We start from the raw sequence: 26,961 nt of genomic DNA, 5'->3' as shown, positions 1-26,961 counted from the left end.
CCAATCTTCCAATGTCCAAGCCTCAAAATGAGAGTATAAATGGATACTGCCATTTCCTGCCAAATCCTAATCATGTCAGAAAATAAAGGCCATGTTGAATTTCATCCATAATTATCCAATAAATGTACAAGAGAAGAATAATCAATTATTCATATTTTAATGTCTTAGTGAAAAATATACACCATTTACTGGTTTGTTTTGTAACTTAAAGTGATCAAAATCAGCAGGGAAACTCTTTGAAGGAAAAATGCTAAAAATATTCCTCTAAAAACACAGGGTAAAAGCTGACATTTCAGCTTCAAAAAAAAAAGAAAAAAAGTCACATTTGGCAAGAGCCTTATTCTCATGATGTGTTAGTTATGTTTAACTCTGGTATTTTTTTTTTCTTATAAATGACTAAACTTGGACCCTGCATTTCTTGGGCGAAGACATCATCTTTTATGACACATTTCTACACAAACATACTCCCACCAAGGACATCACTCACCTTCTTAAACACCAGGGGAGCACAAGCCAACATTTTAATTTACAGAGCAAATTTATACACAGGACTAAGAGATACTGTGCTGGAATTGAGGGCTGCCCTAAAACAATGGGAACTGATGGAGCAAGTCAAGGCAAATGGGAAAGTCTTTTATGTTTTGCCTATGCATTTACACTCACATTCTTACTCCTCTTAACCTCTTTTCTCTCTGTAATGGTTGTAACCAGTGCCAGCACCCTCCTCAAAAAAGAAAGTGCTAGTCCGCTGCCGCCATGGCCCGTGAAAAAGCTTGTGGCAAAGAGGGGCAAAAAAAGAAGCAAGTTCTGAAGTTTACCCTTGATTGCACCCACCCCATGGAAGATGGAATCATGGATGCTGCCAATTTTGAGCAGTTTCTTCAAGAGAGAATCAAAGTGAATGGAAAAGCTGGGAATCTTGGTGGAGGGGTTGTAACCATCAAAAGAAGCAAGAGTAAAATTACTGTAACTTCTGAGGTGCCTTTTTCCAAAATGTATTTGAAATATGTCACCAAAAAAATATTTGAAAAAGAATAACTTCCGTGACTGGTTGCACGTAGTTGCTAACAGCAAAGAGTTACAAGTTGCATTACTTCCAGATTAACCAGGACGAGGAAGAGGAGGAAAGTGAAGATTAAAACTCATTTATCTCAAATACTTTGTATGAGTTCTTGAATAAAACTTGGACCCTCCCCCTCCAAAAAAAAAAAGAAAGAAAGTGCTAGAATAATGGGTCCTTGCTGTCTACGAAGCAGAAGGGAAAATGTGCATAAATGAATTGGTTTTATTTGGTATGTTCCACCAAGAATATAGTCTCGGTCTCATCCAAATGTATGACTCCATGAAATCAGGAAGGAGATGACAAGGACTACTATTAATTTTTAAAGTTTCACAATATAAGAATATTGCAGGAAATAAGTTGATGCTACATATAATTCTCACCTCTAAAGTTCATCTGGAAATCTCTTTCACCAGAAATTATCATTGATCCATTTCCTTATTTTTCTAGTTATTTTCTTCCTCCCTTCCTTCCTTCCTTCTCTCTCTTTATCTCTTTCTCCATCTCTAGAGACCATATTTTCTTAATAAAACATGGAAGGTCAAGGTCAGAAGTAACCAAAATAGGTCTTGGAGAAGAACAGTAGGGAGCAGGGGAAAAAAGGGTTTGTAGAGGAATAAGAAAGAGAAACGTGTTAGAAAAAAACAAAAACAAAAAGCTTCACAAACCAAATGTCCAGTTGTGTATTCTTATTCCCTTTCTCTTCTGTCAATCTTGTCCAAAATAAATTTGGTATATTTGTAGCTGAATAATTCAAAACCATATCAAAATCTCCCCATGTGCCATATTTTCTCCTGCCTTCAGCAATGTCTGTTTTAGCAAGATGGTAAAAAGATTCAAATGTTTGTGTCAGAGAAGAAATGTTTCTACAGAACATTTGAGATTGGGGTGTGTGTGTGTGGTTGTGTGGGTGTGCACATGCATCTGTGATCTTTGTTCTCAAGGGTCTGGTTCCTTGGCTCTGTACTAGTGCCCGATACCTAGTCTCCCTCTTCTTGCCTTGAGTTTCTCTTTATTTATTCCTTCACCAAATACTTATTAAATAAATGAATAGATGACCTTTTAAAATCTTTTGCATAGGGAGCTTGATTTCAACAGGGACACCAAGATTTTGAAGTATTTTGTTATTTCTGCCTGCTTCCTTTCTTTACCTTTGTAACTTTGAATCCACATAGGATGAGGAAAAGAAATGGTGACACATTTTCCCTTAGCAGAATAACTGGCTCATATTCATCCATTTATTATTAAACATATATCACTCTGTTTCTACAAGGAACTGGGCATGGTTCTAGTCACTGGCCTGTAAAAGCTATTTTTATAAGTGTCCTATTAAAATGCTGTTCTTTGGCTTGTTGGTTCCTCTTGATAGTCTGATATTTGTGTTAACTTGTTCTCAACTTTTATGTGCTTCCTCATTGTGTCTGGTCTTTCACCAAAAAAAGGCGCCAGAATTTTCTAACCCATGGTCTGTTGAACACCAGTAGCTTGTGAGATGTTAATGGGTAAAATAAAAAAAAAAATCTTGTAGTAAAATACATTTTGACAAAGTTACATACTCTATAAATAACGGCAATATTGACATATCCCAAACTCTGAGAAGTTATGCAACAAAGCAACCAGTTTAAATTTGTTTAATCTAGTACTTCTCACATATTTTTTTTTTTTATCACAGAACTGACTTTTTAGAGGACATCTATTAGTATCTTGCTGGATACCAAGCTTCAGAAATGGCACTTGTTATGGTAAACAAGTGCCAGTGGGTTCACTCTACACTTACAGCACAGAGTATGACAATGAGTAAAGAAGACATAGGTAGAAGGTAAGTAGGTAGATGGGTAGATGACAGGCACTAAGTGGGGTGACAGCTGTCATTCTTACTAGTTTCAATACAATACATCTCGGCCTAGAAATTCTAAAAAGCCAGATTTAGAAATGTGAAAAGCAAAATATTTCAAAGTTATTTTTTTCTGAGCCACTACTATGCCTCGTTGGCAGAAACTTCTCTTCTTTGATCCTCTTTCTTAATTTTTTAAACAGGAAGAATCTTACCAATTTATAACGTTCTTTGGAAAATTAAATGGAACATTTACTTAAAAAACATCTAGTCCAGTGCTTGGTTTATTGGAACTATTCAATAAGAGATCATTTTCTTTCTTTTCTTTCTCCTGGCCTGGTTTTCCGCCTTCCTGTAGGAAACACAAACACCCATGACACAGATCTTTTCCCCTAAGGAAAATTTGGTGAGAAAAAAAAAATCAGAACATGAAAAGTTAAATGACAACAAAAGAGATTTATTTTATTTGACAAAAATTTGCATTGTTCTGTTTACGTGCCAGGCAATGTTCTAAGCATTTAAAAAATTAGCTTATTTAATTCTTGTAATGACTCTATGAAAAAGGTACAGTTGTTATTATTTTATAGATGAGGCACCTGATGAATACCACCTGCGTGAGGTCATGCAAGAGATCAAGAGATGCTCCTCAGAAATTGTTATTGTAAAAAACATACAACAGAGCTTTCAAAAGCAAGCAAGTGTTAAGTGTGGTAGTGCATAAATACTAGTTGAAATTTGAATATGAATATCAAACCATAAAGAAGCTTGGCTTCTACAGAGAGGAGGAACTGAAGAGACCAGGAGGCATACTACCTATTTCTCTGTGTGTGTGCAACTGTGTGTCAAATTCTGCAATATGGGAAGTGCTCAGCACATGGTAAGTTGTCCATACAGAGTACTCAGTATTGCCTCATTTTGTGTCCTGGTTTTCCAAGAGATGCTACTTGAGGAACTTGGAGAAGAGATATATGTGGAAGACTTTCCCCTTCCACTTGAATCTTTTTTATTTCTCTCCCCAGAATTTCCTCCAACTCTCCAAGGATCATTCTTTCATTGATTAGTAGATCTTTCAGTGGCTGAGTTAATTGCCTGTAATCACCCTGCTAGAAAGGTGCAGAGCCAGGATTTTGTACCCAAATACATATGATTAAAAGGCCGACCAAGCAAATCACTGTCCTCCATTATACTTGATGTCTTGCTCTGGGGGATCTTCCCCCGACTGCTTATGCTTTCGTACAATTGGAAGCAATAATACCATAGAAAGGTGCTGCACTTTCAACTGGAAGAACACTAGAGATACAATGTCTGTCTTCCTCGCTATGGAGAAGGACATAGAAACCAAGAGAGGTAAAATCTCACAAATACTAGAGGCTATTTCTCCTTTCCAGGTTCATTCTGCGTTGCTGTGAGCTTTGGCTCAATTTATATTAAAATAAATCATAAAGGGTTCCGATTGCATAATATAAACCTTATAGAATGTTTGTTACTTAAATTTTTGTATATTTTTAAGAGCCATAAAAGGCATTAAGTAACTTAAAATTCTGGTTTTCAATTTTTATAATTTGTCTGTAGGGAACAGACAGTGTCACTTTATGTCTTGCAGAATTCAGAATGATCCGATGGCTCAACAGATGGAACTGTCTTGATCTATCCTGATAGTATTGGGGCACCAGTTTGAACCATGTTTGAAGTAGACAGCATGATGATTACAATAATATGCATAATAAAAGTTCTATAATTAGGTAATCTCTTCATAAACCATCATATATTTGGCCTGTCAACTGTTTCCACTCATATGGAATGACAGATTTCCTTTCTGCCTTTTCTCTCTTTCTCAATTTAAACATTATCTAAATTGAAAGAATGTCTTCTGTGTCTGAAATCCACTTAAAGCCCCAGAAAACCTAGATGAGTGAGTTAACTCTATTCGATTTTGAATGCTTTAGTAAAATGTGTTTTCACCAGAAGAATTTTATAGGTAAAATGTGAAGTTGAAACTTTGTATTTCTGACTTTGATAGGTGATTTGTAGAAATGTCAAATGTAGTAATCATTCACTCCGGTCTGGGATGGATGAGTGGCATCATAAATATATATGGCCAAAGAACCCTTGTTTCTGATAGTTTGTAATTCTATTCTGTGGTTCTACAAGAGTTGCTTGGCTGGGACTTTACTGTCACAAATAACTCCTCTCTTCAGTAGAATATTAATTGTTCCAAAGACATGTGAGAATAAATGCAAACATACTTTTCAAATATTTTCCTTTGAGTATTCTTCATTATGTATTAGATTGTATTTCTTTGTTATAACAACTTTGCCTAGATTCAAGACTACAAGTGAAAAGATCAGAAATTTAAAGAAAGACCCTTGATTTTAATCCTAGCTCTAGTGATTATGAGTTGATCACTTAGTTTCCCTCTCTGGGACCCAGTATTCTTATTTTAAAAAAAGGGTGGGGGGTAGTTTTAAGCATGACTTACCTTACAGAACTGTGAGGATGGAGAAAGCAGTGTATGATTTGTCACAGGACTGCTCTGAGTTGGTCTTCCACACACACAAAAAAAACTTTCCACCTGAAAGGAGAGAAAAGTGAAATCATTTAAGCAAAATTAAGCCATGCAGACTTCAGCAGATACTTCACAGAGGAAGATATCCCAATGGACAATATTCATGTGAAGAGCTATATAGGCTCAATAGTCATCAGAAAATTTGTGTTTTACTGCTATATACCAGTTGGCTAAATGAAAAGGCAGCTTCAAGTGTTAGTGAAATTGTAGGACAAATGGAGCTCTCATCAGCTACCAGTGGGGATGTTATTTGGCACAACTACTTTGAAAATTGTTTTGCATTATCCACTAAAATTGAAGATGTGTGTCCCTTATGACCCAGAAATTCCACTTTTGGGAATACCTGAAGCAGAAATGGACAAAAATGTACACCAGAAGGCAAGGATGATTATATTTAGAACAACACTATTTGTACGAGTACAAAGCTGAAAATGACCCAAATGTCCAGTGGCAGTAGAAATACACCATGGTATAGCCACAAAATTGAATAGTATGTAACAATGAAAAAGATGAGGTCATCAATGTGCACCAATCCCAGAAAAGTAATGTTAAGCAGAAGAAGACAGACAAAATACTATATACCTCATGATTCCATTTATATAAGCTCCCCACACAGGCAATTTATGGTGTTTGAAGAGAGTATGGTAGTGAGTTGGAGGGGCCATTACAGGGTCTTTTAAGATTTAAGGTAATAATCTATTTCTTGATTTTGTCTGATAATTTAGGAATATTTATTTTGTAAGAATTCAGTGAGCTACCAACCTACTATTTCCCACTTTATGTAATACTTCCAGAAAAGAGTTTAATAATAATAACAACAATAATAATAATAAAACACCTATACATCACTAACTTAATCCACACAACCTTCAAATTCAGCTAGGCAGTTACTGGTGATGACTTAGGGCATGGTGATCTATCCAATACAAACATTGATTTCAATCCCCCTTATTGTTTAGGTTTTTAATAAGATAGTATTTTTTTTTTTACACAGTACTTTTTCTATTACCTGTTTAACATGCAGCCCTTTTTTCTCTGGTGCTATTAAATATGATAAACTCTTTGAAGTAACTTTTTCAATGATAGAGTTGATAAACTATGATATGATAATCGACTCTATGATAACTCATTATCATAATCATTATCATAGAGTTGATATCTATGATAAACTCTTTGAAGTAATATTCCAAGGATTTCCCTTTCTTTCTTTCTTTCTTTCTTTCTTTCTTTCTTTCTTTCTTTCTTTCTTTCTTCCTTTCTTTCTTTCTCTTTCTTTCCTTCTTTCTTTCTTTCTTTCTTTCTTTCTTTCTTTCTTTCTTTCTTTCTTTCTTTCTTTCTTTTCTTTCTTTCTTTCTTCTTTCTTTCTTTCTTTCTTTCTTTCTTTCTTTCTTTCTTTCTTTCTTCTTTCTTTCTTTCTTTCTTTCTTTCTTCTTCTTTTTTTTTTATAATTTCCTTTTGTAAGATTAGCCAGTCCTTATCAAAAGTAATCCAGTGACTCTTTTGTGGTAGATAGTACTGGCACCCAGGAAGAGTTTAGATGTTTTAGAAGCAAAACTTGCTGCACTCTGTGATTTACAGACTCCATTTTTGGAAAGCAGTTTGTTTTATTCTTTATATCATTCTATTATTTATATATGGCTTCAGAACAAGTGAAACATATAGTCTGGTTATTGTCAGGATGTGGAGGAAGCCAAAACAGTGTGGAAATGTAACTTTGTAAATTCTTTCATGTGACAGTTGTAAGCATGATTTTTCAGAGTGTGTATACAGTGTGCTTGGATATCCTGTCTCAGGGAAGAGGTGCTGTCACCTTCTAAAAGGAAGAAGAAATAAAATCAGCTCTGGAATTATGCCAAATTATGTTAGGGCCACCTCTTGGTAGTGCCAATTTATTCAGTTTACAATCTTAGTAATTCTTAAGACAAGATGTCAGGAAAGTTGACCTGGCGTTCTGAAAGGTAATTCTGCTTACAGAAAAATCCTGATTTTTTTTTTCTCTTTGATTATTGGTTTCATCTTTATGGCACAGGAGAAAATATAAGTTTTACTAGGTTGATTTGCCAGCATGGCAGTCAGTCAAACAGAATCAATTGCAAAATACTACAAGTTCAAAAATATCTTTGGAGATGGATATTCTTAATTGACTCACTACACTAGTTAAATTTAAATTATGATTCATCAAATTTGTGCTTGAGAACAGTTTATAGGTAGCTAATAGCACTTAATTTTAGTAACATTCTTTGTCATATTCTAAACTACTATCTTCCCAAGGACTTTTTTTTTTTTTTTTAATCAAAACACTCATTATACAAATCTAGAGATTTAAAATCGGCTAGGAAAATCAGCTGGCACATTACTTTAAACTTAACATCCTGTGCAAGTTAAAAAAAAAAAAAAAAAAGACTCATTGCGAAAGCACAACATTTGAAAACAAAAATACCTCCAAACAGCCTGGGAGAAGTGCAGCACTCAGTTGTTCCCCTCTGCCAGATGGACCACAACAAGGCGCTAAATGTAAATATTCAGTTTCCTCATAAAATCATTTCATCTTCAGTGTTCCCCATAGATGCAATGCATTTCCATTTCTTTGTAAATTCTAAATAATGAGCGCAGGTAAACCTTTGAGGTTCAGCTTGGCTTGAACCAGGATCCACATGATTAAATGCTTATTCAAAACTCTTTCATCTGGAAGTCTTACAAGAAGGCTTGTTTTTGTTTTACTGCCTTTCTTAAAGTGTTTCAGTATTTCCAGTTTGACTTCCATCTCATACCAGAAGGTGAAAAGACATTGGAAATGATTGCTCTTTCAGTGAATTTCAAAAGAAGTTCTGGGTTTGATTTTGAGTAAACATTTGGCTTTGTTTTCAATGTTCTGACCTGAATGTCTCAGCCTTTTGAGGTCTCTTTATAATAGATATAATTTTATCATTCTGATCGTGACTACATTTGCAAAACAAATTGGAGAGTTGAGCCAATTATTCACAATAGTTCAAGCTGGAATGTCATTTTGTCTTAATTATATAGATATTTCACAACACTGAGCATTTGGGAAGGACCGTTCTTTTGAAAATTGCTCTATTTCTTTACTTTATTAGACATAATGTTACTGATCAAATTATTTAATATGGTTTTCATGGTATTTTCCCATATATGGACTAAAAATACAAAATATAAAAAGCTTGGAAAACCTTGAGTAATTAACCATTTTTCCCATGTAAATATAATCACCCTTCACAAATCATTTAAAATGTCCAAAGATTTTATCTTTAATTTTGAGAAGGTCAGCAAACTTTTGTTTCTTTATTTTAGGTGGAAATAATTTCATTTGTTTTACATAAAGTAAGAACAATCCAAGAAATCATCTATATGGTGCTTTGAATAAAATGATGTAGAATAGAGGCACCTGGGTGACCTTAGGTTAAGCTTCTGACTCTTGATTTTGGCTCAGGTCATTATCTCAGGATCCTGGGATTGAGCCCCACATGGGGCTCCATGCTCAATGGGGAGTCTGCTTGAAGATTCTCTCATTCTCTCTGCCCCTCTCTCTGCTTCTAGTCTCCCCCACTCCTCTCTTAAATAAATAAATAAATAAACAAACAAACAAATAAATAAATAAATTTTTAAAAAATGATGTAGTATACTAAATGTCTCAGGTGGTCAAATGTATAGCAATATATGAGGGTGAAGTAGGTGATTTCCTACATGAAGTTCCAGAACATTCTCACCTATAAGAAATTTCAGGATTTATAGTTCATTTGGAATTATTAATTGTTAAAGAAACACTTCCTGACTCTTGGAATAGGAAACACATGAAAACATAGACTTTTATGCTTATTAAAATGTAAAATATTTAAACCAGATATTTCTGAAGCCACGTTAGCACTAGTGACATTAATCATGAATGGGACTATTCCATCTTTTCCCTGGGGGTTGTAAGCAACTTGCAGTAGTAAGACTCAAGGGGATACATTGTGATGGAAGGGCTCTCCTCTGAGAAGGCAGGCTTGGAACAGTGTGCTGTAGAATGGCAGGGGCAATATGGGGTGCTAACACCAGGAAAGTATAAACTAAAATAAAGAGGGGAGCAGGGATTAGAGAAAGTGGTGGGTGCCAGGTGTGCAATTTCTTAGCTGGCTCTGCCACAAAGAATGAAAACCCAGCCTTACCTTAAGAGGCTCAATCATCAAAAATAAAATGGCCCCAGTGATAATGCCACTCTTATATAGATAAAATAAGGCATCTTTTATATAATTCAATGTTGTTAAATATATATATATAATATTTTATTATAAACATATGTTTTATTACCCTACCTGGATAATTTTTTCCAAGTTTTTATTTAAATTCCAGCTAGTTAACATACAGTGCAATATTAGTTTCAGGTGTAGGATTTAGTGATTCATCACTTACATACAACACCCAGTGTTCATTACAAAAGTGCCCTCCTTAATGCCCATTACCCATCTAGCCCATTCCCCTGCCCACTTCCCCTCCAGTAACCCTCAGTTTGTTGCTACCTGGATAATTTTTGAGTGGAATATAACTTCAGCAATACCTTTAACCAATACTGTCCTTTAAAATACATAAAATAGGGACTCTAGGTGACTCAGTGGTTGAGCGTCTGCCTTTGGCTCAAGTCATGATCTCAGGGTCCTGGGATCAAGTCCTGCGTGGGGCTCCCCATAGGGAGCCTGCTTCTCCCTTTGCCTATGTCTCTGCCTCTCTCTCTGTGTCTCTCATGAATAATAAATAAATAAATAAATAAATAAATAAATAAATAAATAATTTAAAAAATAATAATATGTAAAATACAATTCATTTCATGTTTAATTTCCTCAAAGCAGTTCTAACATGCTCTTATTTTCAAGGGATTTTTTTTCCCCTTCTGGTAATTTCATTGGTTTTCTTTTTAAAACTTTTTTTGTTGAGCAGCCCGGGTGGCTCGGCGGTTTGGCGCCACCTTCGGCCCAGGGCCGGATCCTGGGGACTCGGAATTGGGTCCCTCTGCCTGTCTCTCTCTCTCTCTCTCTCTCTCTCTCTCTGTCTCTTATGAATAAATCAATAAAATCTTTGAAAAAAAAAACTTTTTGCTTTATCAATTATTTTCCTGCCCTTGCATATGTGAAGTTTTTGAGTGTCAGGGGCTCTAAGTTATCCCTTGTTAATATCTCAGTTATCCATAATTTCCCCCATTCAATATTCAGGACTCTGATATTTCAATATTTCAGGGCAAAGGTGTTCGACTTTGTGCAACTTTGGCAATGAGAATATACAAAATGACCAAACTTTCTAAAAATGAAAATTATGAGATGCTCATAAAAGATTATTGCAAGGACAAACACCTTAAGAGAAATGGTTTAAGAATTTGAAGATAATAAATGTTTACATCACATAACATGTAAAGTAAAATTCTTACTTAAGACTTGAGAAGTTTTAAGAAGTCCAGTCATAAAATGCTTGGATGTGTTTCCTCAGTGTTGAAACCTAGATATGTCACTCTGATGGAAAAAATTCCACTGGTGATATGAATTCTTGAGCTTAAGGATAAACTGTTAGCTATCAAACCTCTAGAGATGATGAACCAGTTAGGCGTTCAGACTAAATAAATACTTTGATGATGGTTTGTGGAATGCAGCAATCAAAGCATTTCCACTGCTTCACTTGGGAGTTGGGTGTCCTCTCAGGAATTCTGAAGACAGCTGCTCACAACCATCATATAAATCAACCTAAAAAGTAAATTCCTCCCCTCTCCTAATTATGGCTGTTAATAAGTATCTGTTATTTTGGAATCATAATCCTTTCTGTTCCAGAAAGCAAGGAGAACTGTATTTGGAATCCTTTTGTGGTGTTATGTCAATTGGTGATGTTGGAATGATAATTTCACCCTGTAATTAATCATGATATTTACTTTGTAGTTTTATGCTATATCCTCACAAATCTGAGTGCTTTTTATGGTAGGTGGTAATAATTAATAATAGCTTAATATTTATTAATATAATAAATTATTAATAATTTATTTATTAATTATTTATTAATTAATATTAATATTTATTGAGTTATATTCCACTCAAAAATTATCCAGGTAGCAACAAACTGAGGGTTACTGGAGGGGAAGTGGGCAGGGGAATGGGCTAGATGGGTAATGGGCATTAAGGAGGGCTATTAATGTTATTAATAGCTTAATAAATATTTATTTATTAAATAAAATATATTTAATATATTACTGTATACCAAGTACTATGCTGAGCACTTTAAATATGTTCCCTCATTCAGCTCTCAAAGTAATCTTACAGGAACTATGACATATCAGAGAATTTAAGTAACATCTCAATGGTACACTGTTAGACAGTGGCAGAGGATTTGAACTTATGCAGTGCATGAGGCTCTAGCACTATAAATTATACTGCTCCATAACTGTTCCATTTTTGGCCACTTGAGGACCCAAGAATTCAGTAAGACAGACTAGGAATTTGGTCAGAAGGGCTGCAAGGCTTGGGGAGAATGAAGGGAAATAATGCAGAAGAGAAAACGAGAAGTAACTTTCACATCTTCTGAACTATAACGAGACTACTGTTCACCCATTACTGAACTGTCCTAGAACAGTCTTGACGCAGGAGTCCTTTTGGACTTTCCCTAAACCACTTATAAAACGTCAGCACTCAAAATATGGACAGAGACACAAGTTTCCTTCCTACTTGGAAGGTGTAAAGGTAGCATAGCTATGATTAAAGGTTTCCATTCCTGGATATCTCCATGCTTCGGACATGTGGTTGAGAAGAGGTTAGGGGTCCATATTGTATCACTCCTTCAGGGAGGCCCAGTGACACTAACTTTACTGGCAATTGGCACTTTTTCTAATGTAAACAGAAGAAAAAAAGGTGCTCATCCATCTGAGGTCTTGAGTGTCTTCTATTCTGTGGGTCTTCACTCTTTCAGTTTTCATTTATAAAATTCCTCTCAAGGGTGGAAAGCAGCAGAAATTAAATGGACCTCTATGATAAATACTCAAAGCCTCCCCTAGTGCCTGCATAATATATATTATCAATCATAATTAAAAATTGATGTTTTGTTAACTTAAGATTCTATACGGTCATAAAGCAACATCTTCTGGTATATGTGTTAAAGAAAATTCTAACCCACATTTCTTCTTTCTACATTGCTAGCAAAAAAAAATGTAAAAGATTTCAAAATATGTTGCTAGCAAGAGATGCTAGAATTGTAAGACCAAAAGAAATATTCATTGCTTCTCATCTAATACTGTAGCAAAGTAATTTAATAAAAATCTCTGTTGTTCCATTCAGTAATCAGCACAATGGAGGTAATGACTCAGAATGGATTATCAATAAGCATAAACTACTCTAAAATCAATAGAAATATTGTATACCATGAATATTCTCCAGTTATATAATCATTCATGTTGCTAATGACATTGTTTTGAACCAAATTTAAGTAAGAACTCTGTATTAGTTGACTATAATTCAATGTAGCAGAAATTGCATCTACTTAATTTATATTGTACCTACTTAATACATAATTTTGAAGTAATGATCGCTGATTGATTTTAGATATCGTAGCTTAATGTTCTTTTGCATAAAACTAGAGAGATCAACTGGGGCTGAAATTTAGGGCCTTGGTTCGTTATCTTTTTAAAATATCTTTTCTTTAATTGGGCAATAAAATGTCTTTGTAGTTATCCTTGACTTATCAGGACCACCAAGGGATAAGAAGGATTAGGGTTGCTAATGTCACAGGATCAAAACAAAGGTAAAAGATGTAGGGCACGTGGATCTGCATTTTAGAGAAGAAAAAAAGAAGAGGCACAACTGTATATGCCAGATAGTTAATACCAAACAATCAGTACATACCACACAAAATGATGTAGCAAGTTGAGACTTCAGATTTTGCAGCCTAAAATGTTTGAGTAATTTATGTTAAAAAGTTTTGTTTCAGTCTATTTTGTTTGGTTGTAGAAGTTATCTGGATAATTGATAAAGCTATTAGCTCAGCTTTCATGGGAAGACCCAATCCATAAACTAAGACAGAAATGCTAATTTGGGACACTGAATTGGAAATAAAAGTTCCAAGTTAAAAAATATTAAAGCACAGGCAACATTAAGAAGTTTATACTTTGGCAGAGGGACCTGGCTGTAATCTGGTTTAAAACAAATAGATTGTGTACAGCTGTCCTTATATCCCTGGCAAAATGATGATTTAATGTTGATTAAGAGAGAAATCCTTTGAAGTGAGTGAGGCAGCAGCCCCCAGTATGTCTTTAGTGATCATTATCAGTCTTTCCTAAAGGATGCCTTGGTGCCAAAAGCTCTTTTCTCCAAACTGGTTAAGGTGGATTCAGGAGGGAAGGCTTTGTACGTCTGAAAAGGCCTTCTCATTCACAGGCCTCTGGTGTCTTATTCCTTTAGGATCGTGAATGTCTGAGAATAAGCAGACGCAGCCCTTTTCACAAGAAGGGCAAGGTCCGCAACTCCACGGCATCGTGGCATTATTTATTCATCATGAGAACAGCGAGTGAACATGTACCCTGCAGAAAAATCAAATCAGTGTTCGTTTGCTGAGCAGCTGCATTTGGTAGAGAAGCATTTGGATCTAACTTTGGTATCCGAAACAATTATGGACATTATTAAATTGGAGATGCAAATGAGTAACCATATTTTCTTCTAAGTTTGTTGTTTTTCGCTTGCAGTGCTTAAATTAAAACCAGCCCAAAATCTGTAAAAGCTGACTCCTAAAAGCTTCGATTCCTAAAAGTCATCTGTCGGTAGTTTCAATAAAAATAGCTACTTATCTGTTAACCTCAAAGAACCAACTCTTTAGTTCTTGTGGTTACAGGTTAAATGGATTTAGTGTCAAAGTCCTCATGTTCTTGATACCTCCTACTAAAGATTTTCTCACAAGTGGAGATTCTGATAGCTAAAGCATACAAGCTTTTATGTGTTAATAAAGTAAGTGTATGTATCATATGAATATCTGAGGATAATTAAAAGGCTCTGTAATTTTCATATATATTACATGATTTATGAAATAGATCAAGATTACAATATATTCTGAAAAAGTTTAATAAATTACCTAGTTTTTAATCCCAGTTCCTAAATTTATAAGCTCTGGGACCTCGGACAGACTTTACCTCCGTCTCCTCACTATCAAATAGGGGTAAAAATAGTAATTACCTCTTAAAGTTGTCAAGAGGATTAAATAAATTTGTATATGGAGGAGTGCTTAGCATAATGTGGAGTGTTTGGTAGTTGCTCGTGTGTGTGTGCAGGCGTGTGCATATAAATCAAATACACTTTTATCAAAAGGTAAATTGGTCTATTATAATCTTTCTCATTATCTGTCATCTACCTATATATACCTGCCTTTCCCTCCGTGTTTCAGTTTAGGACAATTTGTTTTGAGGAAACATCACATTGTAGTGCACGATGTTGATCAATTTGCATTTATGTAACATGCTGTTGTGCATTTTGAGGGACATAGTTGTAGCTTTTAAACTGTAAACCAGTGTGTGTCCCTGATAGGGTAAATCCAAAAATCAAAGCAAGAGGATTTTATTTTTCCTTCAGTATTTTATCCATAGCTTCTTACCATTTGATGTTCAGTGCAATGCATGAAAAAATCAAGAGGAAATTATTGAATGATGGTGAAGTCGTAGCAAAATCAGATGACAAAGCACACAGCCGGTAAGCAGCACCAAGCTCTGTCTTCTTCCCATGGCCATCCATCGACACAGCTGACTTCACCACGTTCCAGTAATAAACCCTCACTAAATTCCTTGAAGTGATTGGGTCCTTGAGTTCAAACTCTGATCTGGTGCATAAATCTCTCTTGTAGTTTTTAAGCATTTTCAACGACTTTGCTTTTCCCATGGTTTATTTCTTATCCCCAACAACTAATCATTCTATTTTTCCCCCCATTTGGAGCCTTTTAGGTCTCATCTCTGAATTGCCATGGCTATATTTTACTTTCACTTTGAGATTAAGCTTGAAGCCATCAATATGTAAAATTCCCATTAAAATACTCAAGAAAGTGTGTATTCCGGAGCTATCAGATGTGCTTAAATTGTGGAATGAAAAACATTTACTTATGTACAAAGGGAAACATTTTAGAATTGTACACAACTTATGATCTTAGATCATCTTCAGCCTCTTTGTGGACAAATAAAAAAAGGCTGCCGCTTACACATGTGTGCCAGTGTTGGTAAATGCCTGTGATGTTCCAGCTCTGTTCATCTATTAAAATTACTGCCTGTAATGTTAATGTTTTATATGATTCTTGGATTTCTCAGTGATTTCTCTTAGTGACAGGCAACACTTTGTGTTTTTATATGTGCCCCAAAATTTGATTTTATTTTCTTAAATTTAAATTTTAGAAACTAATATAAAATGGAAGCTATTTTATCATTATGAAACCCTCCTTATGGTTTTGTAGGATCTGAAGAAAACTCAAGTCGTTATTTTAAAAATCCACACATGCTATCTGGAATTAAAGCTTATTACCTCAATAAATACATTTTATTTAAGAAAAATATACCAGAAGATGATTTAGATCTTTTAAAAACACTAGATATAAAGGATAAAATGATTCTTTAATTGTTCAGTGTTTTTTAAAAAAAGTTGAGCAATACAAACTCCACATCTGCTTCAACTGCAGACATATAAAACCAGTGTGACAAAAAAGGATCATTAAACAATCTGATTTTCTTGTTGGGAGGGTTTAATGCTGTTGGGTATAGTATTAAAATGTAGAATTTGATAGCATGTCTTAAACTTTTAATGATGTGTCCATGAATATAAAACATGCTTCTCCTAGTAACTTTATGACTTCTCCTCTGCATAATTAGTGGTATCTGTTTTATGAGCTTACTGTTGTTTCCTTGATCCCATGAAAATGTGAAACCACTGTAATGATTTACACCATTCCAGAGCTTTAAAGATATGAGCTGTTTTTTAAACTAAATAACAAAAAAGATTCCAAAAGCATAATACTGGAGTTAAAGTCATACCGGAATCTTTGAATGCTAAAAGACAAGTAAACACACATAAGATTTGAAAATAAAAACATTTTTACATTTTCCTTATTAGCTTCAGTTTTTAATAAACACTAAAAAAGAATATATCCATCTTTTATTGTATATATAAAACCCCCCTCCTATTTTATTTATTTATTTTTTTCTCAGTCACAGCTGAAACACTTGGGGAGCATCTCAATGAAATGCTTTAAAAATAATTATTTAGATCATTTGCAATCTTAAGAGTTACTAATTGAGGTAATAGAGATACACTTTTAACTAAGCATTAAAGACTCACACCCACAAAATCTCATGCTAGTTATACTACTCATTCTTTTTAAATTATCATTAATACATGCACAAAAGGGTGTCTCTTTATCTCTGATTTTTAGATTTAACCTGGTTATTTTACTTGTCATATAATATAGTGCATATTACTTAACCAAATAAAGCTTCATCATGTTGACTCAGGAGCAGAAATAACTTTGACTTTTTTTGTTTTTGTTTTTTTTACTATATGGTATTATTAATGTATTATTAATGTATTATCCCCAAAGATCCTTAATAATTTTATGTTTGTTTTCTTAGTTTTATTCCTGCTAGGAAAATTCCATTAGTAAGTAAATAAGTAAATGATACACTACATATTCATGTAAGAATTTTATCCACAGGAGAACAATAAAAAATAATTGGCATAATTTACACATATCTTTGGAGTACTGTTTTTCCTGTTGTTGAAATAGAGCTGCGTCTGTATGTCTCAGGGGCAAAAAGCAACACGTTTTTCTCACAGTAAAACAATTGGTGTGGTTCGTCTTCTTTAATTGGGTTGACTTTTTCAAAATAAATGGATCAATTATTTAATGCCTCATGTAACCTATTTATTAATAAAAAAAATTGTAGCTCTTGTAAGTAGTTATCTTTAGAGATCATTTGGTTAGTAAGATGACATCCACAGGAGGCTTCAAGTAGTAGGTTTTCAGTATATCCACCAACTAAATATAGCATTCTAACTCTTAATTTTAAAGTTGAGACATTTCAACCACAAGGAATCATATAATTAGAGGATATGCACTACTTCCTTTCACATTTTAATAAATAACTTGTTTTAGAGTTATCTTGAAAACATTGATTGTGAAGTAATTGCAATAATAAGGAGTGGAATAGTCCTTGCTTTCAACAATACAAATGTTTTAGCAAAAAATAGTTGTAAAGCAAATATTAGAAATGAGAATCCATTTTCCATTTTGCTTGCATTAAGGATATTGGGAAAAGAGTTTCCAACAGATTGAGTTAAAACCTTAGTGATATAGAAGTCTTTGAGATGGAAGTATGGCTCATACATTCTAGCTGTCATGTTCTTGGAAATATTTTTAAAAGCTTTGGATAATTTCTTTGTTTTTTTTTTTTTTTTTTTTTTTTTTGCACTATACCAACAAAAGTCAATAGTCCAGTGCCTAAGACTGTAGGGTTCTGCTGTTAAACTAACAACTCATTTCCCACCCATCATTTCTTTGAAATCTTGCTATAATAACACATTTACTAATAGCCCATCTAAAAATTACCCTTTGAAATTTAAAGATATTACTGCCCTACATTCATTTAAAAGAAACATACTTCAAATTTAATGACATTAAAATCAAGCAGACTGTTCACGTTCACTATAATACTTCTTCAGTCATCTAGTTCCTGACCCTGGGTCCTGAAGTAGCAGTCTTCGTGATTTGAGAAATAATAATAATAATAAAAGAAAATTCTAATGACTATGACTCGGCTATCAAATGCACTGCAAATAAAGTTTGGGTGTAGTTGAAATGAGCAGAATTCTATAATAAAGAAATTATAGAATAATAAAAATATACAGATTACCTACATTCTGGCTTCAAACTGCAAACTTAAATGATAGAAATGACCCACTTTTAGCATCTTACAAGGTTTTTACTCCAGCCAATCTTTTCATGTTAAGTTACCATAATCTATACATTTAATATTGTCAAAATGGACTTAGGACATATATTTTGAGCTAATTTCTGTTCCCATTTGCTATATACCCCTCTCAGTTTTGAATACCAATTACCTTTCTTACAAAGTTCATATGAATTAAAAATGTACTTTTCCATTAAATACATAATTTCTAATTTTTTTAATCAAGGAATCATTTTTGGAGGACCTCTTCTATTCAGTTTTCTAGGTAATAAAAAGGATGTGGCAAATGATACAAAGTAACTCTCTTGTCAATACAGATATAAGGTCAAAACACTTAGTTTGACCATCCTACTCCCAAGCAACAGCCTAATGAACAGTGCATTTGAATCTCCCAGCAGTAGGTAAGAGAATTGGGATGATGTCTTACTTATCCTCTATGGTAGTATCCGGTATGTAGTACACATTCAATACATACCTGTCTCATATGTGTGAATTAATGTGTGAATGACTTGACTGGTTCATCGTTGTATCTCCTAAAGAGAATTTAATGCACATAATGGCTTATGCTAAATAATCAATATACTCCACATGTCAGACCCACAAGACTATTTGCAATTCTGGAACCCCATGCTCTTCCACCTCTGTCCTTTATTTTCCCTACTTGTAAGAAAGCATTTTCCCATGCAATGTGGACCCCTAAACACCATCCGACTCATTCCTTCCAGAGCCATCTCAAAGTTCAAATTTTTCTTGAAGACATATTTCACTTGAAGAAAAATTAGAAAATTAAACATTAATTAAGAAAATTCTTCCCAAGCTAAGAATCACATAAAAGCAAGACAATTGATTCCAGTGGCTGTTTGAGGTGGTGTCCCATGACATCACTGGCCTATCAGATGATGTCTTGAGTTGGTCCATCTATGCAGATACATTCTCCTCTCCACTTCTACCAGCTGTGCCCATATTGGAGACCTCTCCCATATCCCTCAACATTCATGATGGATGCTATATACTGAATGTTGGTGTCTTTTAAAAATGAGTATGTTGAAACCTAACCCCCAACGCAATGGTATTTGAAAGTGATTAGGTCAAGGGGGTGAAGCCCCCATGAGTGGCATTAGTGCCCTTTTGAAAGAGACTCCAGACAGCTCTCAAACCCTTCCATCACATGAGAACACAGTGAAAAGATGATCATCTAAGAGGTAGGAAGCAAACACCACCAAACACTGAATTGGTTGGGCTTTGATCTTGGACTTCCCAGTCTACAGATCTGTAGGAAATAAATTTATATTGTTTATAATCCTCCCAGTCTATGGTATTCTATTATATCAGCCCAAATAGACTAAAACAATGAAAACCAGAGGTAGATGGCAGACTCCTAAGAGACCTAATATTTGATCAATGGAAATAGTACACATCAGAAAAGAAGTCATGATAGCTGAGAATAGCTCACACTCACCTGGACTTGCCACCCAGTGAACCCAAGAAGCCCTACATTGGAGCCACCATTAGATTCCTATCTTTTCTGCATATATTCTCACTGATTTGCTCTTCTCTCCCTATAATTGTGTGACCTATCTGACATGAAAGTTTCCTGATTGCTGCTTCAGAACATTTGATTAGTGCCTGCTGGGGGACCATGGCACACTATATGGACTATGAGATTTGAGTTACAAAGGGTAATTAGAAAGGTAATTCATTCACTGAGGCAAGAGATAATGCAAATCTGCCATGAAAATGGACAGATTTGAGAGCATCTATGTGTAGGAAGTGGTATTTACCTGACATGGTACATTTTAGACCCATTATACTGGTGAATTAACCAACACTTCAGAAAGCCAATATTTCTTTTATAAAAGTTTTGTTTTGAAATATTTCAAAACAAAGAAGACAAAAGGAGGATAGTGTAGTAAGTCACACAGAATATACTTTTCCTAGATCCAACAATTATCAAGATATTGCTACATTTGTTTATTTTTTTACTACAGTGTTTTTTAAATTTCAAACATTATCTCATTTTGCCCTTACATACTAAAACATATGCACATAAGCACAATCACACCAAATAAAATTAACAGTAACACATACATCACCTAATATGTTATCCATAATCAAATTTCCCTGTGTAAAAAATGACAAAATACAATTCATATGAGGATGTCAACATAAATGCTCAATTGTTTTCTTTCAACAGTGAAGGGTTGGTGTCCTAGTTACTTCCAAAGGTACCCACAACAAATTTATTTCTCAAAATATCTATTCAATGTGTATTAATTGATTTCATTTACTTTTTTTGTTGTTCAAATTGTCCCAACTTTGGCCAATGAAAATAATATTTCTTAATTCATGCTTATTGTAGGATTATTTCCATTTAGTCCAGATAGATTTCATGAATATAAAATACATGGTCTTTCATGCAACTATCATAAAACTTGGTTAAAGAGGAAACAATAACTTGTGAAATGCATGATCCACAGTATTGTGTAATCATCATTTGAGCTTCAAAACTTTGTTAAAATTTTGACCTAAAATTAAATAACTTGAGCCTATAAAATAACCAATTTAGAATACTCTTGGATATTGCTACATTTGACAATTCTAAGCTTTGTTAAATAAATTTCCTACAGTTTTTGATGTTCAGTTCATTTTTCCCAACGGTCAGTTTCCATGTCTACGTCAACGTTAGAGAGTCTTTCATGTCTCCTTTTTCCAAATTTGATAGTCTAGATAGCCTTTTTAAATCATCATTGTTTGATAAATAGATGAATAGAACAACATGAAGCGAAATTAAGCTCAAATGCCTGGCATCCCACAACTTGAAAGGTATAATTCACTGGTTTCAATTCATCTTCTATCAAGCAAATGCAGGAGGCCTTCACTTTCTAGTGGTAACAGGAAGTTCAGACATCCAGTCAAATCCCATCCTAGTTTCCAAACCTTTTCTATTCTGTTGAGAGTTCAATCTTACCTCAGATTCTTGATGGCGGTGGAAGTCATTGTGACTGAATTATGTTTAAAGTATGAAAGATTGGACGTTCCCAACTGGCAACATTGCTGGAGATCTGTTGCTTCCTGTATGAACTAATCTTTAGGGTCTGAAGATTTGGCCTTATTGTTTATTTGTTTATTTTTTTAAAGATTTTATTTATTTATTTAAGAAAAGAGAGAGATAGTGAGAGAGAGCAGGAGTGGGGAGGAGAGGGAGAAACAGACTCCCTGATGAGCAGGGAACCCAATGTGGCCTCAATCCCAGGATATTGAGATCATGACCCGAGCCAAAGGCAGAAGCTTAACCCACTGAGCCACCCAGGCGCCCCTTGACCTTAATGTTCTTAATGTGATGTTTCATTGAAAGGATCCCAGCCACTATGAGGCTTGGGCCTTTTGGAATAAAGCTTTTCAATTTCTTTTGGCTCATAGGCAGAGATTTTGATGGGACAATCCAGTGATGCTGGGTACTGAGATCTCTCTCTCTGTCTTGGTACAAAGCAGCCTAGGAACACTTAGTAGTTGAGAATCTCCAGGAGGGGAGACATGAGGCTTCTCAGAGTTCAGAGGCAGCTGAGTCAGCCTAGTAGAACATGTAGCCTGCAAAGAACAGAGGGAAGGCTGCCAACAGGGGGAAATTTCTCTGAAAGTTGGGTGTGGAGCTATAGGGGTTGTTGGTGTAAATTGATTGTTCCAGTGTCTTCTCATCTGCCTGCTCCCCCTGGAACTCCAAAAGCCCCTTCCTAGTGGCTCTTCCAACAACATTATTTCCTCAATAGCAAATTCAGGTATAAGAGCAGTACTTTGGCATGAATCCAAAGTGTCACAACTACTGATCAGTTTAAATTCACAACCATATTCCAGGTCACAAACTAGCCTCAAGTGTGCCATGAATCCACAAGTTGGGATAGTATTATCAGTCGTCTGCCCTTTCTCTTTCTTAGTACACTCTACAACCCCTCCCGCTCCCCACGAGTGAAGTAGCTCTGAACATAACCTAGTGTTGGTGTTCATTCATTCATTCATTCATTCATTCTTATTCATTTTTCCAGCACATATTTACTGATGATCCTCTATATGTCTAAAACTTCATTAGGTGCTGAGCATACATTTTTGAAGAATACAATAGAGTATGATAAAATCAGTGGTTTTAGGGGAAGAACTGGGTACAAGGGAATGCATGAAGACAACAATTATCCTGCACTTTAGAGAGGATTCTCAAAAGGCTTCTGAGCGGCAATAGTAGTTAAGTTTATTTATTTTATTTATTTATTTATTTATTATTTATTTATTTATTTATTTATTTATTTATTTATAGTACTTAAGTTTAAAGAGGAAGTGAAGTTCTTAAGGTAAAAAGTGGTGCTGGCAAGGACATGCTGTCCCCACTAAAGGTGAGAAGGAGTACAGATCCAGAAGTGAGAGGAAGCATGGAGTTTTCCCAAAACTAGACCCAGAGGATGAGAAGGAGCCTAGAGTGAGAAGGAGCATGCAGTCTTCCAAAACTAGACACCCCAGGTTTAGAGTTTAAGGAGGGAGTGTCTAGGAATGAGATCAGAAAGATATATAAAACCAAAATCACAGAGAGTCTTAAAGCCACATTGTAGAATTTGGTCTATATCTTGAGAACAAATGTAAAACATGGAAAAACTTTTTCAAGTGTTTATTTAAATTCCAGTTAGTTAACACACAATACAATATTAAATGTACAATATAGTGATTCAACAATTCCATATAACACCAGGGCTCATCACAATAAGTGCCCTCCCTAATCCTATTTTGCCCATTCCCTCCCCCACCCTCTGGTGACCATCAGTGTGTTCTTTGTAGTTAAGAATCTGTTTCTTGATTTCTCTCTTTCTTTTTCCCTTTGCTTGTTTGTTTCATACATTCCACATATGAGTGAAATCATATGGTATTTGTCTTTCTCTGACTGACTTATTTCGCTTAGCATTACAGTCTCTAGCTCCATCCATGCCATTGCAAATGGCAAGATGTTAAACATGGACATGTTTAAAGTTAGTAAAGATTGGATTTTGTCTCTAAAAAAGTGCTCTCAGGACAGTGTGGAGAAGAGATTGAAAGACTGACAACTTATAAGAAGAATATGTACGGTGCTAAGCTGTCATGTGAGTGAAAGGAAATGGGGAAGGTGAAGTAGGAAAGTGGCAGAGGGGATCGTGCCTAGTAGAATCCAGAATTTATGAGTAGTGTGATGTTTAGGCAGGATGGGAAGAGCAAAAAGAAGAGTTAAAAATGATACCACATCCCCGGCCTGATCAACTTTGTGAATGGTAGTGCCCTTTATTTATTTGTTTAAAATTTTCTTTTTAGCAGGGGAGAGAGGAGGAGAGAAGAATGAGAATCTTAGGTAGGCTCTATGCCCAGTGCAGGGCCCCACACAGGCTCAATTCCATAACCCCGAGAGCATGACACTTGACTGACAGCCACCCAGGCGCCTCAGGATGGCAGTGCCATTTAAATGTTGGAGGAAGAGCTTTTAAACATTTAAAAACTGGCTTGGAAGATGAAACTCTGTTTTAGAGATTTAATTGTTAGGTGTCTATTGTCTATCAGGGACAATGACAGAGAGAGTATGTGTTCTGGGTAGGGAACATAGATTTCGAATTTATTACCATCTTAAGATGGTGTATAAGGCATTAAGCATCAATGGAATCACATAAGAAGAGTATGTAAAGGAGGGAAAAGAGAGCAGAGGACCGGAAAACTACGGAACCTAATACGGGAAAGATGATTACAGAAGGAGAAGCAGGAAATGGAGCTGAGGAGGGGCCAGAAAAAGAAAAGGAGAAAAAAAAAATCAGATCTGTGAGGTGTTCAACACAATTAGGAGAAGTTGAAGATGTTTGTCAAGCTTTTGACATGGAAGATTGCACGTTAGTTCCTTCAACCAGAGGGCAGACCGAGGTGGGGAAGAAGAGGATATTGGACTGGGCTGGGGAAAATGAGTGCTTTGTTTTTGACCAATTGAATTTGAAGTTTATGAGGCATTTAGTGACCCACTGAATATTTGGATCCACAGGAAAAAAGAATCTCCATCCTTAAGTGAAAAATATGACAAAATATAATCTTGACTTCAAAATATTTTGGGACCTTATCATACCTTTCTTTATATTATCTACAATACTTCAGCTTTCTTTTAGCTTTCATAAGTTATCTTGATTAAAACTACAGCCACTTTTCCATACACAAACAAGGAAAAAAGAGACCCTGGTGAAGTTTGAGAAGTGCTATCTAGTGTGGGAGTTGAAGTCAGGAATATGGATCTGATAGATCTGAGTTTGAGCATTTGTTCTATCACTGACTTGCAGTGTGACTTTGAGCAAGTCAATCTTTTTGATCTTCTATTTTTTCATCCGAAAAACTGGGCTAGTAATATCCTATATGGGAGAGTGTTGGTAAGAATGAAATTAGCTGATACCTGAAAATAATCTGGTATTGTAATTTGCACCTAATCAAAGCTCAGTAAATAGTGACTATTATAATTATTGAAAATCACCAGGCACAGGGTGCCAGGTGGCTCAATCGGTTAAGCATCTGCCTTCAACTCAGGTCATGATCTCAGGGTCTTGGAATAAAGCTCTGCTTCTCCCTCTCCCAGTCCCCTGTTCATACTCACTCCTTGCTATTTCTCTCTCTCTCTCAAATAAATAATAAAATCTTTAAAAATTTTAAAAAATCAACAGGCATAAAAATTTAATTCTTTACCCCTTCTTTAATTATTTCCATATTTCAATATGACCTCTACTTTTTCTCTTGCTTGAACTCCTTTGAGCTCTAGCATCATTTCACACACAATCAACTCAAGATTTTCTCACATGTAGAATTTGGAGGAGAATGACTATTTGTGGGGTACAATGGGAAGGATGAAATAGGAGAAAACAGCAAACAGCATTGTCTTTGAAGTGTGGGCCATCCAGTAGAGGAGTCAGAAAGTGCTCTTACTCTTGAACAACTAAGATCTCACAAAGCGGTGCATCCATAAGTGAAAATGAGTATCAGACAAACAAGCCCCTAGTTAGATAGTCCTAGTACCACCTCCCTTTGATATAAACTTGTCTATGCCTTAGTGAGCACAGTGATTACTGTTTCTTCATTCATGTCTAGAAACCCAAGAACTCTGTGACCATGGCCACTCCATTACTTTTTCCAATATTTGGAAGGATGTTAGTATACATCAATCCCAGAAAGATGATTTCACTGGAAAATCATCTTAATGTTAGCCTTTTATGAAGATGTGTGAAATCTGGAGGATGCCTCCCAGCATTTCTTCACCATGTATGGTTTAGTTCAGACAGGGTTAGCCTCAAATCAAATTCTACGGGCACATATCCCCTATCTTTTTTACCCATCTGCCCTCATCCATCCCCTGCTCTGAGATCCTGGCTTCTGTTTAGTAGCATGCCAAGATCAAAGCCTCTGCCACTTTTATTCTTGGCTCTATTTATGGAAATTGATAGATCTTTGTAGAAAAAAAAACTTAGGTTGTTCTTTGAGATTTTTCCAGAGTAAACTATCTGTACAACAAACATCATCAACAATAAAACCACATTTTTCTCAGGCTAAATTTTACCATGTCCAACACATTATGCTCAACGATCTTCTTACAATGGGAGAGGAGAGGAAGAAACCAAGTATTTGGAGAAAAATTAAAATTTTGGCCTACCCCGTAATATTCTGAAAACGGAGGTAACGAAGTCCTCTGATTCTTGCCTCTGACCTCACTGAAGAGACTTCCCAGTTATTCCCAGTTATTAGGAATGTTTGTCAGTAGAGATTTTTACTAACTGCACTCTGAAAAGAGCCCCAAAGCAAGCAAGCAATATTTTCCAAGAGTTCCAAATGGAATAGAACACTACTTTATTTATGAAACTCTGCTATTGGGAATACACATCCCCCTTAGCAATGAAAACAGGGAGTAAATTGGTATCATCTGGTCCCAGTGTTAATAACACAGTTTAAATTAACAGAATCTATTCAATTCAATAAAAGTTTGTTTAAAATACCTGTTAGGGATGCCTGGGTGGCTCAGTGGTTGAGTGTCTGCCTTCAGTTCAGAGAGTGATCCCAGGTTCCTGGGATCGAGTCCCGCATTAGGATCCCTGTGAGGAGCCTGCTTCTCTCTCTGCCTATGTCGCTGCCTCTCTTTCTGTATCTCTCATAAATAAATAAATAAAATATTTTAAAAAAATCTTTTAAAAAATCCTGTTACCTGCCAGTCATAGTATAGGTCTTCAGTTTAACAAAGACAAAATTGCTGCCTCCTCTAATTTTAAAAATCTAGTGAGATATGCAGACAAGTAAACAGATACCATAAGAGGCTGAAGGCTTGGATAGAGGTATAAAGCGCCGGGGGAAGAACTGAAGAGCTTTGATGCATTTGTGTGTTTGTCTGTGGAGGAAGCTGGGGGCTTGAAAGATGTTGGGGTAAGTTAAGAAAGGGAGTTGAGTAAATAAATAAACAAATCCAGTGATAAGCATGTTTGAGAAGATTATTTCTATCTTACGAGTTTGCCTCAGGGTAATGTCAACAATATTAACCA

General features: G+C 35.3%; 1 long non-coding RNA gene and 1 pseudogene across 1 annotated transcript; one reads left to right on the top strand and one right to left on the bottom strand.

The window, feature by feature from the left end:
• The first annotated feature begins 756 nt into the window (after window positions 1-756).
• On the top strand, window positions 757-2,278 carry LOC100687053 (annotated as a pseudogene).
• Window positions 2,279-3,164: 886 nt separating this feature from the next.
• On the bottom strand, window positions 3,165-26,486 carry LOC111092356. The gene is made up of 3 exons (XR_005378212.1): window positions 26,425-26,486; window positions 5,374-5,466; window positions 3,165-3,286 (listed from the first exon to the last, which is right to left on the bottom strand). It is a non-coding gene; the product is annotated as an uncharacterized LOC111092356 (long non-coding RNA).
• Between the last annotated feature and the right edge of the window lie 475 nt (window positions 26,487-26,961).

This window comes from Canis lupus, chromosome 25 (assembly GCF_011100685.1).
Source record: "Canis lupus familiaris isolate Mischka breed German Shepherd chromosome 25, alternate assembly UU_Cfam_GSD_1.0, whole genome shotgun sequence".
NCBI classification, from domain to species: domain Eukaryota; kingdom Metazoa; phylum Chordata; class Mammalia; order Carnivora; family Canidae; genus Canis; species Canis lupus.
The sequence above is the reverse complement of the archived record's forward strand: the minus strand, read 5'-3'. Positions and strand labels throughout refer to the sequence as shown.